We start from the raw sequence: 13,499 nt of genomic DNA, 5'->3' as shown, positions 1-13,499 counted from the left end.
GGCTCGGCGGGTTAGGGGACAAAGACAGGACAGAAGGGCGCGGGTGGAGGCGAATCTATGTATATCCATAAATGTACAAGGGCGGGGTTGGTGGAGTAGGTTAAAGGTGAGGGAAGGGAAGGGACGAGGAGGTGGGGGAAGCGGAGGGAGGGAGGGAGGAGAGCGGGCAGTGGGCGGGGGAGAAGCAAATGGCGGGAAAAAACGAGGAGGCGGGGGAAGAAGGGACAGACCGGAAGAGAGGCTTAGATTAGGCAGCAAAGGGATTAGAAGAGTCAGTGATTAGGGTTAAGGTAAACGATAGGAAGATGAGGGAAGGGAGGGGCGGAGGGGAGGGGGGAGATGGGAGTGGTCCAGTAACAAAAATCAAAGGTGTGGTGAAGGGCGGGAGTGGGTGAAGGTGGACCGGAGAGAGAGAGAGAGAGAGAGAGAGAGAGAGAGAGAGAGAGAGAGAGAGAGAGAGAGAGAGAGAGAGAGATTTATCCACAAACAGTACCTATAGATATGTGTGTGTGTGTGTGTGTGTGTGTGTGTGTGTGTGTGAGAGAGAGAGAGAGAGAGAGAGAGAGAGAGAGAGAGAGAGAGAGAGAGAGAGAGAGAGAAACTTTATCTACACCGTACAGCAAAAGGGAACGGTGTAAGGGAAGGAGATACCAGGTTAGAGAGAGAGAGAGAGAGAGAGAGAGAGAGAGAGAGAGAGAGAGAGAGAGAGAGAGAGAGAGAGAGAGAGAGAGAGAGAGAAAGCTTTATCTAAACCGTGTACAGCAGGGGATAACGAAGGACAGGCCGGGTTATAGAGATGGCGGTAACAGAGGAGTCGATGGCATGGTGGTATTTCCTGATGCCCAAGACCCAGCAGTACCCAACCCTTCCCCCTGAACCCCCACGCCCTCCATGCATCACACCCACCCCGTACCCTCCCCAGCTACCCCCAGATGCCCACCCTGCCCGTAGTTTCTTTGTTTCCCGGCAACGTGAGCTCAACACCGGCACGGGAAGCGAGGCAGCGAAGGGAGAATTTGGGTGTGTGTTGAAGGACCTGTCTTCTCCTGGCTGGTCCAATGTAGTTACGAAATGTGTATCTCTCTCTCTCTCTCTCTCTCTCTCTCTCTAACCTGGTCTCTCCCTTTTGCTGCACGGTTTAGATAAAGTTCTCTCTCTCTCTCTCTCTCTCTCTCTCTCTCTCTCTCTCTCCTCATTCCGGCTTTTGGGAGGGGACAGAGGGACCAGTGAGGAGAAAGAGAGAGAGGGAGAGAGAGAAAGCATGACAAAGAGAGCGCAGGTTAGGGTACAAAGAGAGAGAGAGAGAGAGAAAGAGAGGTGCCACGCTGTACTGACCTACCTCACAACGTCCTCTCTCTCTCTCTCTCTCTCTCTTGAAAGCTAATAGGAAGGAAAAGTTAGTGAGTTGGTAAAAGCGGAGACAAGAAGGAAAGGAGACAATAATGAGGAAAAGAAGGAGGAAGAAAATTAAAAGAAGACAAATAACAGGAAAAAAATAGGGAAAGGTTAGTGAAGAGGTGAGGCAGGGAGGAAAGAAGACAAGAAAAGAAAACAAGAAAAACAGAGAAGACAAATGGAGAGGAGAAAGACGGAAAGAAAAGCAGGAAAACAGACAAAACAAGGAGGAAAAGACAAATGTTATGACGTCAGGAGGAAGAAAAGAAGACAAGAAGAAGGAAAGAACAGAAGACAAACGGTGAATAAGGAAACAAGACAATGAGAAGAAAAGAAGGAAAGAAGACAAAACAAGAAGAGGAAAAGACAAATGATAAAACGTCAGGAAGAAAAGAAGACAAAACAAGAAAAGAACAGAAGACAAAAATTGAATAGGTAAACAAGACAATGACAAGAAGAAAAGTAGGCAAAACAAGAAAAGGAGGAAAAGACAAATGATATGGTCAGGAAGAAAAGAAGACAAAACAAGAAAAGAACATAAGACAAAAATTGAATAGGTAAACGAGACAATAACAAGAAAGAAGGAAGACAAAACAAGACAATTAAAGAATGCAGACAAATTAGAAGACAATGAAATAAGACAATACTACACAAGGAAGAAAGGAAAAAGAAGAAAACAAGAAAGGAAGGGCAGATTAAAAGGGAAACTATTACAGAGACAAAAACGAGACCTATAAGAAAATTCGACAAAGCACGCGTGAAGAAAGGAGAGGAGAGGTGAGGAAAGGAAGAAGATGGAGGCGTAGAGGAAGAAGGGGAAGGGGGAAGAAAAGGGTTGAGAAGTGGCGGCTTGTTGAATTTTTGTCTTTTATGGTCACAGATTTGGCGGGGTGCTCTCTCTCTCTCTCTCTCTCTCTCTCTCTCTGTGTCATCCTTCCCTGGTCTTCCTTTCTTGTCTTTTGTCTCTCTCTCTCTCTCTCTCTCTCGTCATCCATCCCTTGTCTTCTTTTTCTTCTTCGTTTTCCTTCTTTTCTTCTTTTATCTTGTCTACTTTCCTTCTCTAATAGCAAGCAGCAAAAACAAGGTCATATTTAAACGCCTTGGAGGTCATGTCACGTGTTTGGATGGTGAGGCTGATGGTGGTGGTGATGGTGAAGGTTGAAGGGGTGTGGTTTTGGTGTCAGCTTGCTTCCTCCCCCTCCTCCTCCTCTGTACCTCCACCACTGCCCAGCTGACGCCATTGCTGCTACCCTAATTCACTGGCTTCCGCTCGTCTGCTGCCTGTCTGCTTCGCCTCGCCTTGCCTTGCCTTGCCCGCCCTCCTTGCTACCTTGCTTACCCTAACTTCCTCCTCCTCCTGCTTCTCTTTTCCTCTCTTCTCCCTCTTCTTTGCTTTATCTAGTTTCCTCCTCCTCTTCCTCTTATTCTTCCTTCCTTCTATTCTCTCTTCTTTGTGTTATCTAGTTTCCTCCTCCTCTTCCTCTTTTTCTTCCTTTCCTTCTATTCTCTCTCCTTTGTGTTATCTAGTTTCTTTCCTTGCTTACCTTAACTTCTCCTCCTCTTCCTCTTTTCCTCCTTTTTCTTCCTTCCCTCTATTCTCTCTCTTCTTTGTTTTATTTATCGAGTTTCTTTCCTTTCTCCTCCTCCCCTTCCTCTTTTTTTTAATATAGTTTCTTTCCTTGCTTAACCTAAATTCCTCCTCCTCCTTTATCTCTTCCTCCTCTTCTTAATTCTTCCTTTACTCTTCCTTCTCCTATGTCTGTTTCTTCCATTCCTCTTTTCTCTATGTTCTCTGTTTCATCTCTATCTTCCTAAGTCTTTTTCTTATTCATTGCCTTGTACTAATTCCTCCTTCTCTTCTACTCCAATCTTTCTCCTACTTCTTTGTCCTGTTCATTCGTCTCCTTCCTTCCATCAATCCCTGTAATCTTTCTCTCTTTATCTTTGTTATTTATATTTATTAGTCTTGTCTCTGCTTACCCCAACTTCCTCCTCCTCATCATCATCCTTCTCTGTTTCCTTATCCCGTTTCTTCCTTCCCTCAATTCCAGTACTCTTTGTTTTCTCTCTCCCTCTCTCTCCTTTCTTTATCTTATACCTCCATTGCACAAACTCCCTTCCTATTCCTCCCTCCTCCTCTTCCTTCTCTGTTTCCTTATCCAGTTTCTTCCTTCCCTCAATTCCAGTACTCTTTGTTTTCTCTATTCCTCTCTCTCCTTTCTTTATCTTATACCTTCATTGCACAAACTCCCTTTCTATTCCTCCTCCCCTTCCTTTTCTCTTGTCTTCTCATCCAGTTTCTTCCTCCCCTCAATTCCAGTACTTTGTTTTCTCTCTTCCTTTCTCTCCTTTGTTTTACCTCTCCTCTTACGGCTGTCTTGCATGCCTTCAACTTCTTCCTCTCCTCTTTCTTCCCTCCCTCAATCTCTGTATTCTCTCTGTTTTACCTCTCCCCTTACGACTATCTTGCTTGCCTTTAACTTCTCTCCTCTACTCTTTCTTCCCTCCCTTAATCTCTGTATCCTATTATTTTTTTCTCTCTCCGTTTGCTTGCCTTCAACTTCTCTCTTCTCTCTTCCCTCCTTCAATCTCTGTATCCTCTATTTTACCTTCCCCTCTTTGTCTTGCCTATCATCATCCACTGCTCTGACTCATCCTCAATCCTCTTCTCTCCTCTCGTCCTCTGCACGCTTTCCTCTCCCTCCCTCAATCTTGCCCAAGCCTCCTCCTCCTCCTTCTCCCTTGTTCTCAGTCTTTCTTTGCCCTGACACTGCAATCTTCATGTCTCAACCTACTTCCATAAGCCTCACCATACCTATCTTCATTTCTTAACTTTCAACTGTAGTATATCGTCTTTCACAGTTCAAAATCATCTCCTGTTCTTGATACGATCCTGACACTTGCCATTCTTCTTCTGTTTCCTTATGACCAAGTTCCATAAGCCTCAGTAAATCCCTTCACTCTTGTACTTTCAACTGGATATCGTTTTTCTTTCACAGTCCAAAATCATCTCTTGTTATTTGCTATGATCCTGACAGTTGCCATTCTTCTTCTGTTTCCTTATGACATAGTTCCATAAGCCTCACTATATCCCTTCACTCTTGTACTTTCAACTGGATATCGTTTTTCTTTCACAGTCCAAAATCACCTCCTGTTCTTGCTATGATCCTGACACTTGCCATTCTTCTTGTTTCCTTATGACATAGTTCCATAAGCCTCAGTACATCCCTTCACTCTTGTCCTTTCAACTGGATATCGTCTTTCTTTCACAGTCCAAAATCATCTCTTGTTTTTGTTATGACCCTGAGACTTGCAGATTTCTTCATGCAATACCTTCTGTACCCTCATGATCTAGTTCCATAAGCCTCACTACATCCCTTCATTTCTTATCTTTCAACTGGATATCGTCTTTCTTTCAACATCTATCCAAATACCATCTCTCCTTTTTGCTACAGCCTTGACAACTGTAATAATATACCTCCACATTTATCTCTACTTGACTCCATTTCTCTACTAAATTCAATCTAGTAAGTCTTTCTTTAAAAAAACAACCAAAAAAACATATCTTGCCCTTGCTGTTTCGTCCTTATAATCTAATCCGTCTACACTCACTCCTTCACACAAGTTGGAAAGTTTCGTTTAGTCGGCGCAACATCTGTGGTCATATGCCGGAGAGAGGCAGAAGGGGAAGGAATTATGGGAGAAGGGACAACCCCCGATTAATACCTTGTACCCATTCACTGCTGTCCTCCACATAATCTAAACCTTAATAAATCCACCTAAGACAGCTCTCAACTCCCATTTATCCATCAGCTTCATTGCGTTATCCGTTCCTCTTCAGCGCCGGCCTCTAGTTGACCTACGTGAGCCAAGGTCCCTCGGTCATGGCGGGGAAGGTGGCTGACAGGGAGTGTTGACGAGGCTTGAAAGGTTAGTAAATACTTGTGGATACTTGGAAGTGAAACGCTGCACGGCTGGTAGGGAAGACAATGGTGTTGATGGTGATGATGGTGGTGAAGGGACGAGAACTTTCCTTAGCGGTGGTGATGATGGTGGTGGTGGTTTGGGTGACGTTACTGGCAATGTGGCAACACAGAGAGAGAGAGAGAGAGAGAGAGAGAGAGAGAGAGAGAGAGAGAGCAAGGAGGACCGAAGAATGTCCACGTGCCGGCTATGAGAGAGAGAGAGAGAGAGAGAGAGAGAGAGAGAGAGAGAGAGAGAACAAGGAGGACCAAAGACTGTCCACGTGTCGGCCATGAGAGAGAGAGAGAGAGAGAGAGAGAGAGAGAGAGAGACCACGCCAGCCTACATCCCTATACCCCCTTCCCCCCCTTCGTCCTCGCCTCCTACAGCCATGAAGAGCTGGTTCTCTCCTCCCGCCGCCGGCCTCAGCACTACTGCCCTGACCTGCCTTAAGGATATATTGAACCGTGGACCTGCTGGGGGGAGGGGAGGGGGGGGTTGACCTGCTTGCTGGGGCGTGAGTTTGCATCGGGTTATCACTGTCGAGAGAATGAACTGGAAACGCTATTTTTTTTTTCCCAAGTCGTGTTGTTGGGGATGATGACGTCTGCAGTGCTGGAAACTCCCCTGGCTATTTTCTTTATGCTATCAACTTATTGTCACGGGTGCTGGAAATGGTGACTCTACAGGAATGAGCTGGACACGCTATTCTTTTTTTTCTTTTCTATGTCGTGTTGTTGGGGATGATGACGTCTGCAGTACTGGAAACTCCCCTTGCTATTTTCTTTATGCTATTAACTTATTGTCACGGGTGCTGGAAATGGGGACTCTACTGGAATGAGCTGGACACGCTATTCTTTTTTTTCTTTTTCCATGACGTCTGCAGTGCTGGAAACTCCCCTTGCTATTTTCTTTATGCTATTAACTTATCTTACTAGTTCTGCTATTTCTATCACGGGTGCTGGAAATGGTGACTCGACAGGAATGAACTGGAGACGCTATTCTTTTTTTTCTTTTTCTATGACGTCTGCAGTGCTGGAGACTACCCTCGCTATTTTCTTTATGCTATTAACTCCCCTTGCTAGTTGTGCTATTTCTGTCACGGGTGCTGGAAATGGTGACTCTGCAGGAATGAACTGGAGACGCTATTCTTTTTTTCATTTTCCATGACGTCTGCAGTGCTGGAAACTCCCCTTGCTATTTTCTTTATGCTATTAACTTATCTTACTAGTTCTGCTATTTCTGTCACGGGTGCTGGAAATGGTGACTACAGGAATGAGCTGGACACGCTATTCTTTTTTTTCTTTTTCCAGGACGTCTGCAGTGCTGGAAACTCCCCTTGCTATTTTCTTTATGCTATTAACTTCCCTTGCTAGTTGTGCTATTTCTGTCACGGGTGCTGGAAATGGTGACTCTACTGGAATGAACTGGACACGCTATTCTTTTTTTTCTTTTTCCATGACGTCTGCAGTGCTGGAAACTCCCCTTGCTATTTTCTTTATGCTATTAACTTCCCTTGCTAGTTCTGCTATTTCTGTCACGGGTGCTGGAAATGGTGACTCGACAGGAATGAGCTGGACACGCTATTCTTTTTTTCATTTTCCAGGACGTGTTGTTGGGGATGATGGCGTCTGCAGTGCTGGAAACTCCCCTGGCTATTTCCTGTATGCTATTAACGTATCTTACTAGTTCTGCTATTTGTCACGGGTGCTGGAAATGGTGACTCTACATTGCTCTAATTTCACTAACTTCTTTTGTCTTGCTATATTTATCATGGACAGTGGAAATGGTGACTCTACACAGCTCTCAACTCTCCCTTCTAGTCCTGCTATTTCTCTGTCATGGGTGCTGGAAATGCTGACTCTATACCTCTCTAATTTCACTAACTTCCTTTGTCTTGCTATATATATCATGAACAGCGGAAATGGTGACTCTACACAGCTCTTAACTCTCCCTTCTAGTCCTGCTATTTCTCTGTCATGGGTGCTGGAAATGGTGACTCTACATTGCTCTAATTTCACTAACTTCCTTTGTCTTGCTATATATATCATGAACAGCGGAAATGGTGACTCTACACAGCTCTTAACTCTCCCTTCTAGTCCTGCTATTTCTCTGTCATGGGTGCTGGAAATGCTGACTCTATACCTCTCTAATTTCACTAACTTCCTTTGTCTTGCTATATTTATCATGGACAGTGGAAATGGTGACTCTACACAGCTCTTAACTCTCCCTTCTAGTCCTGGTATTTCTCTGTCATGGGTGCTGGAAATGCTGACGTCCAAATGTATATATCGATAAAAAGCCTGACATGGGTACGGTATTCAAGGGGGTCACGGAATCTAGGTGGGTCGACGTGCTAGGTGCAGAGAGAACCGGGTTGCTCTGGCTGACCTATTTCCAGGAAGGGGGGAGGGAGGCGACGAAGGGGACCGAAAAGCGAAAACTCGTGGGGGACAGAGAGAGCAGGAGAGAAAGAGAGGAGGCGAGGAGGAAGAGAGGAGAGGAGGAGAAAGAGAGGTCTGGTGAGAGAGAGAGAGAGAGAGAGAGAGAGAGAGAGAGAGAGAGAGAGAGAGAGAGAGAGAGAGAGAGAGAGAGAGAGAGAGAGAGAGAATGAAAACATGAAATCAGACAAAAAAGACATACTTCTAATTGTGAGTGAGAGAGAGAGAGAGAGAGAGAGAGAGAGAGAGAGAGAGAGAGAGAGAGAGAGAGAGAGAGAGAGAGAGAGAGAGAGAGAGAGAGAGAGAGAGAATGAAAAAAATTTAGAGAATGAAAAAAAATCAAAAATGACAAAAAATAAATACTTATAATTGAGAGAGAGAGAGAGAGAGAGAGAGAGAGAGAGAGAGAGAGAGAGAGAGAGAGAGAGAAGGAAACTGCTTAAGGGGAAAAAAATATATATATATATATATATATATATATATATATATATATATATATATATATATATATATATATATATATATATATATATATATAAAAATATTATCCTAGAATTTTGAAGCCGTTGAACGATACCAAGAGCTGAAAGCCTCCAATTTCTGATCTTTCTGTCATGAGAGGTGGAATTTTAAAAGTCTACACCACACCAAGCTTCCCTTACCGTCAACCAGCTTTATTTTTTTTAATCCTAAGACGCAACAAGCTTCCCTTACCGTCAACCAGCTTTACATTTTATCCTAAGACGCAACAAGCTTCCCTTACCGTCAACCAGCTTTACATTTTATCCTAAGACGCAACAAGCTTCCCTCACCGTCAACCAGCTTTACTTTTTGTCCTAAGACGCAACAAGCTTCCCTCACCGTCAACCAGCTTTACTTTTTTAATCCTAAGACGCAACAAGCTTCCCTTACCGTCAACCAGCTTTACATTTTATCCTAAGACGCAACAAGCTTCCCTCACCGTCAACCAGCTTTACTTTTTGTCCTAAGACGCAACAAGCTTCCCTCACCGTCAACCAGCTTTACTTTTTTAATCCTAAGACTCAACAAGCTTCCCTAACCGTCAACCAGCTTTACTTTTTATCCTAAGACGCAACAAGCTTCCCTCACCGGCAACCAGCTTTTCTTTTTGTCCTAAGACGCAACAAGCTTCCTCACCGTCAACCAGCTTAACTTTTTATCCTAAGACGCAACAAGCTTCCCTCACCGTCAACCAGCTTAACTTTTTATCCTAAGACGCAACAAGCTTCCCTCACCGTCAACCAGCTTAACTTTTTATCCTAAGACGCAACAAGCTTCCCTCACCGTCAACCAGCTTTACTTTTTGTCCTAAGACGCAACAAGCATCCCTCACCGTCAACCAGCTTAACTTTTTATCCTAAGACGCAACAAGCTTCCCTCACCGTCAACCAGCTTTACTTTTTATCCTAAGACGCAACAAGCTTCCCTTACCGTCAACCAGCTTTACTTTTTATCCTAAGACGCAACAAGCTTCCCTTACCGTCAACCAGCTTTACTTTTTATCCTAAGACGCAACAAGCTTCCCTTACCGTCAACCAGCTTTACTTTTTTAATCCTAAGACGCAACAAGCTTCCCTTACCGTCAACCAGCTTTACTTTTTTAATCCTAAGACGCAACAAGCTTCCCTTATCGTCAACCAGCTTTACTTTTTTAATCCTAAGACGCAACAAGCTTCCCTCACCGTCAACCAGCTTTACTTTTTTAATCCTAAGACTCAACAAGCTTCCCTTACCGTCAACCAGCTTTACATTTTATCCTAAGACGCAACAAGCTTCCCTTACCGTCAACCAGCTTTACTTTTTTAATCCTAAAACGCAACAAGCTTCCCTTATCGTCAACCAGCTTTACTTTTTATCCTAAGACGCAACAAGCTTCCCTTACCACCGGCAATACTTTTTTTACCCTCAAGACATTCTGAGGCCGCTTGACAATACTAAGAGCTCCCTCCTTCCCCCTCACGCACGTTCTTGAGAAACTCTTGTCATGGGAAAGTGGGGCGACGGTGAGATGGTTGAGGGTACGACTGATGCTGTGATGGATGGGATGGGAAGGGATGGGATGACACGTGCGAGGAGGAGGAGGAGGTAGGGTAGAGAGGCAACCCATATTTTTAAACCTTTCAAGGCCCAAGAAAACAACTTTGACAACGCTTTCACGGGTAGTTTGGGCATTTCCAGGGGTAGTTCTTTGACCCTGGTGGTAACACGTGTGAGGAGGAGGAGGAGGTAGGGTAGAGAGGCAACCCATATTTTTAAACCTTTCAAGGCCCCAGAACACAACTTTGACAACGCTTTCACGGGTAGTTTGGGCATTTCCAGGGGTAGTTGTTTGACCCTGGTGGTAGTGTGACAAAGCTTCTGTTACATGAACGTGGAAATAACATTAATCACAACGCTATTAATATACTTTTCGGCCTTTGGAAATAGCTGATGTGAGAGGCGGAAGCGTCTGAAAATACCGGCTAAGTAACAAGTACCCATATGCCAAATCCAGGCAAGTGTATGTGATTAGTATGCCAGGAACGTGTCATGACCAAGAGACAGGTGATTGATGAGGTGCCAGTAAGGGTTGTGACGCTGGGATGCCTGGTGATGTTGACAAACGGAATGGTGAGAATGGGAAGGAAGGTGAAGGGCAAAGAGAGAGGAAAGGAGTGTTGAGGATGAAAAAGAAGGGATAGGAGAAACATAGAAGAGAGTATAGGAATGAGAAGGAAGAAAGAGGAATGTTAATTAAGGAGGAGGGCAGCAAGAGGAAAGAAGTGTTGAGGATGAAAAATAGGGGATAGGAGAAACAGGAGAGTAAAGGGATGGGAAGGAAGAAAAGGGAAAGAGAATGTTGTTAAAGAGGATTGCAGAAAGAGGAAAGGAAGAAGAGGGGACGAGTATTGATGACGAAAAAGAGGAGATAAAGAGAAACAGGAGAGTAAAGGGATGCGAGAGAAGAAAGAGGAAAGGAAGTAGAGGGAAGAGGAGATAGATAAATATAGAAGAGTTTAAAGGGATGAGAATAAAGAAAAGAAGAGGATAGATAATATAAAAGAGAACAGAGATGAGTATACGAAGAAGATAGCGATTGAAGGTAACTTGAAGGGGAGGGTTGGCGGGGAAGGGAAGTAGAGGGGCTTGAGTGTTGTGTTGTGTTGTGTACGGCGTGAGAAAGACCAGCGGTGTTGCGTGGTGAAAGCCAATTGTGGTGCCGCGTGACAGACAGATGGAAAAGGAGAGAAAACACGGTGATAATTGTTTACGCACACACACACACACACACACACACACACACACATACATACACACACACTAGTAAGCAGATATTTTTTGCTGTTGATGTCTAATACAGTACAGGATAGACAGATAGATAGATGAGATAGATAGATAGAGAAGAAAATGAGACAGGAAGAAAAATGAAAAAAAAGGAAAGAAAATAAGGAAAAAAGAAAAAAATGAGAGAAATAGGAAGGAAAATGAAAGAATGAAAGAAAAGAAAAATAGAAAAGTGAGAGAGAGAGAGAGAGAGAGAGAGAGAGAGAGAGAGAGAGAGAGAGAGAGAGAGAGAGAGAGAGAGAAACATGACAACAGGAGGGAAAATAGGCCAGAGCACTTTCCTCTTCGTTTTCACTCAACAATATTTTCCCTTTGTCTTATTTTCCCTTTAACATCAAAATTTACCTTAATAATATTCTTTCCTTGAATCTTTCTTTGTTTTCCTTTGTTTGTCTGATTAAATATCATCCAGACAAATTTTCTCTCATTCTGGTTTAATATATATATAGTAACTCATTCTTTTAACGATTTATCAATATAGTATCATAAAACAAAGAATGCGATCTCTCTCTCTCTCTCTCTCTCTCTCTCTCTCTCTCTCTCTCTCTCTCACCTTGATATTCACTAACGTACAAATGCTACAATTTCACTTAGGTTTAAGAACCCACCACCATAGGACCATAGGATCTGTGTGGTTTGAATATCTATGTAAATCTTCCTTCACCTTGATATTCGCCAGTTGATATGATTCCACTTTAGGTTTAAGGACACTCCACCATAGGACCATGGGATCTGTGTGGTCTGAATATCTATGTAAATCTATGTATATCAACTTAGTGGCTACTTACCAAACTCTTCACTTTCTGCTGTCCTCTGTGTCTCTCCTCTCACGATCTTAAGCCTGCTGCCGGATACCCACTCGGTCCTGGAGGAGACAAAAATAATATTAGAAATGATTATGAAACCCATATAAACGGATGGGATGGATACGAGACAGATAGAAACTTACACTAACGATGCTGAATAGAGCTGGATAAAGGGGTAAGATAGATAGATATGAAAAGAAAGGTATATACTAACGATGCTGAATAAAGCTGGATAGAGAGGGGAAAGATATAGATAGATATGAAAAGAAAGGTATATACTAACGATGCTGAATAAAGCTGGATAGAGAGGGGAAAGATATAGATAGATATGAAAAGAAATGTCTACTAATGAGGTTGAAAATAATATACAGAAATTGAGATGAATAGAAAGATGGAAACGTCACCAATAACGCTAATAGACAGATAGACAGATAGGCAGAAAGGTATATTCATGATACTGACAATGAGATAGACAGAGGTAGAGATAGACGAATTCACATACAGGTATTACAATGATTCTGACACTGAGATAGACAGAGGTAGAGATAGACAGAGACACATACAGGTATAACAATGATTCTGACAATAAGATACACAAAGGTAGAGATTGACAAAGCCAGAAAATGAGATAGAAATAAAATAGTGATATGTAAGTCTGACCTGGGTACGATATTCAAGGAGGTCACGGAAACTAGGCGTCCTAACCTGATGGGTGCAAAGAGAACTGGGTTGCCCCGGCTGCCCTCTTTCCAGGAAGGGTAGGGGAGGGGGCAAGGAAGGGGCCCAAAAGCGAAGGAAACTCGTGGGGGACATAGAGAGGAGGAGAAAGAGAGGAGCCGGGGAGGAAGAGAGGAGAGGAGGAGAAAGAGAGGTCTGGTGAGAGAGAGAGAGAGAGAGAGAGAGAGAGAGAGAGAGAGAGAGAGAGAGAGAGAGAGAGAGAGAGAGAGAGAGGAGGAGACAGAGAGGTCTGATGAGAGAGAGAGAGAGAGAGAGAGAGAGAGAGAGAGAGAGAGAGAGAGAGAGAGAGAGAGAGAGAGAGAGAGAGAGAGAGAGAGAGAGAGAGAGAGAGAGAGAGAGAGAGAGAGAGAATAATTAAAAAAAGAGACGACAGATAGGAGAAACCACGAAGGGACATGAAAACTTGAGAGAAAGAGAAAGAAAAAAAAATATCTTAGCAACTTGATTTAAGGAGTGCGGGTCCGTAAAGAGCAGAGGAGGAGGAGGAGGAGGAGGAGGGCTACGGAAAAGCCGGCAATAGCAGAGTACGAAGAGAGAGAGAGAGAGAGAGAGAGAGAGAGAGAGAGAGAGAGAGAGAGAGAGAGAGAGAGAGAGAGAGAGAGAGAGAGAGAGAGAGAGAGAGAGAGAAGAATAGGGAGGGAGGGAGGAGGTAGGATTGACAGGATAGGAAGAGAGCAGCTTGGAGGACAAAATGGGAAGGAAGAGAGGAAGAGGAGGAAGAAAGGGAAAGGACACACACACACACACACACACACACACACACACACACACACACACACACACACACACAAACTTTCCCTATTTTTTCCCT

General features: G+C 43.8%; 1 protein-coding gene across 1 annotated transcript in view; it reads right to left on the bottom strand.

The window, feature by feature from the left end:
• The window catches only part of LOC126988745 (SIN3-HDAC complex-associated factor-like), a 40,867-nt gene extending 28,858 nt beyond the window's left edge, over nt 1–12,009 (bottom strand). The window contains exon 1 of the mRNA XM_050847116.1: nt 11,933–12,009. The gene's annotated coding sequence lies outside the window, so the exon portion shown is untranslated. The remainder of the gene's footprint in view (nt 1–11,932) is intronic.
• Nucleotides 12,010–13,499: the final 1,490 nt, after the last annotated feature.

The sequence above is a fragment of the Eriocheir sinensis genome, chromosome 70 (genome assembly GCF_024679095.1).
Source record: "Eriocheir sinensis breed Jianghai 21 chromosome 70, ASM2467909v1, whole genome shotgun sequence".
Lineage (NCBI taxonomy): Eukaryota > Metazoa > Arthropoda > Malacostraca > Decapoda > Varunidae > Eriocheir > Eriocheir sinensis.
This window is presented reverse-complemented; position numbering and strand designations above follow the sequence as displayed.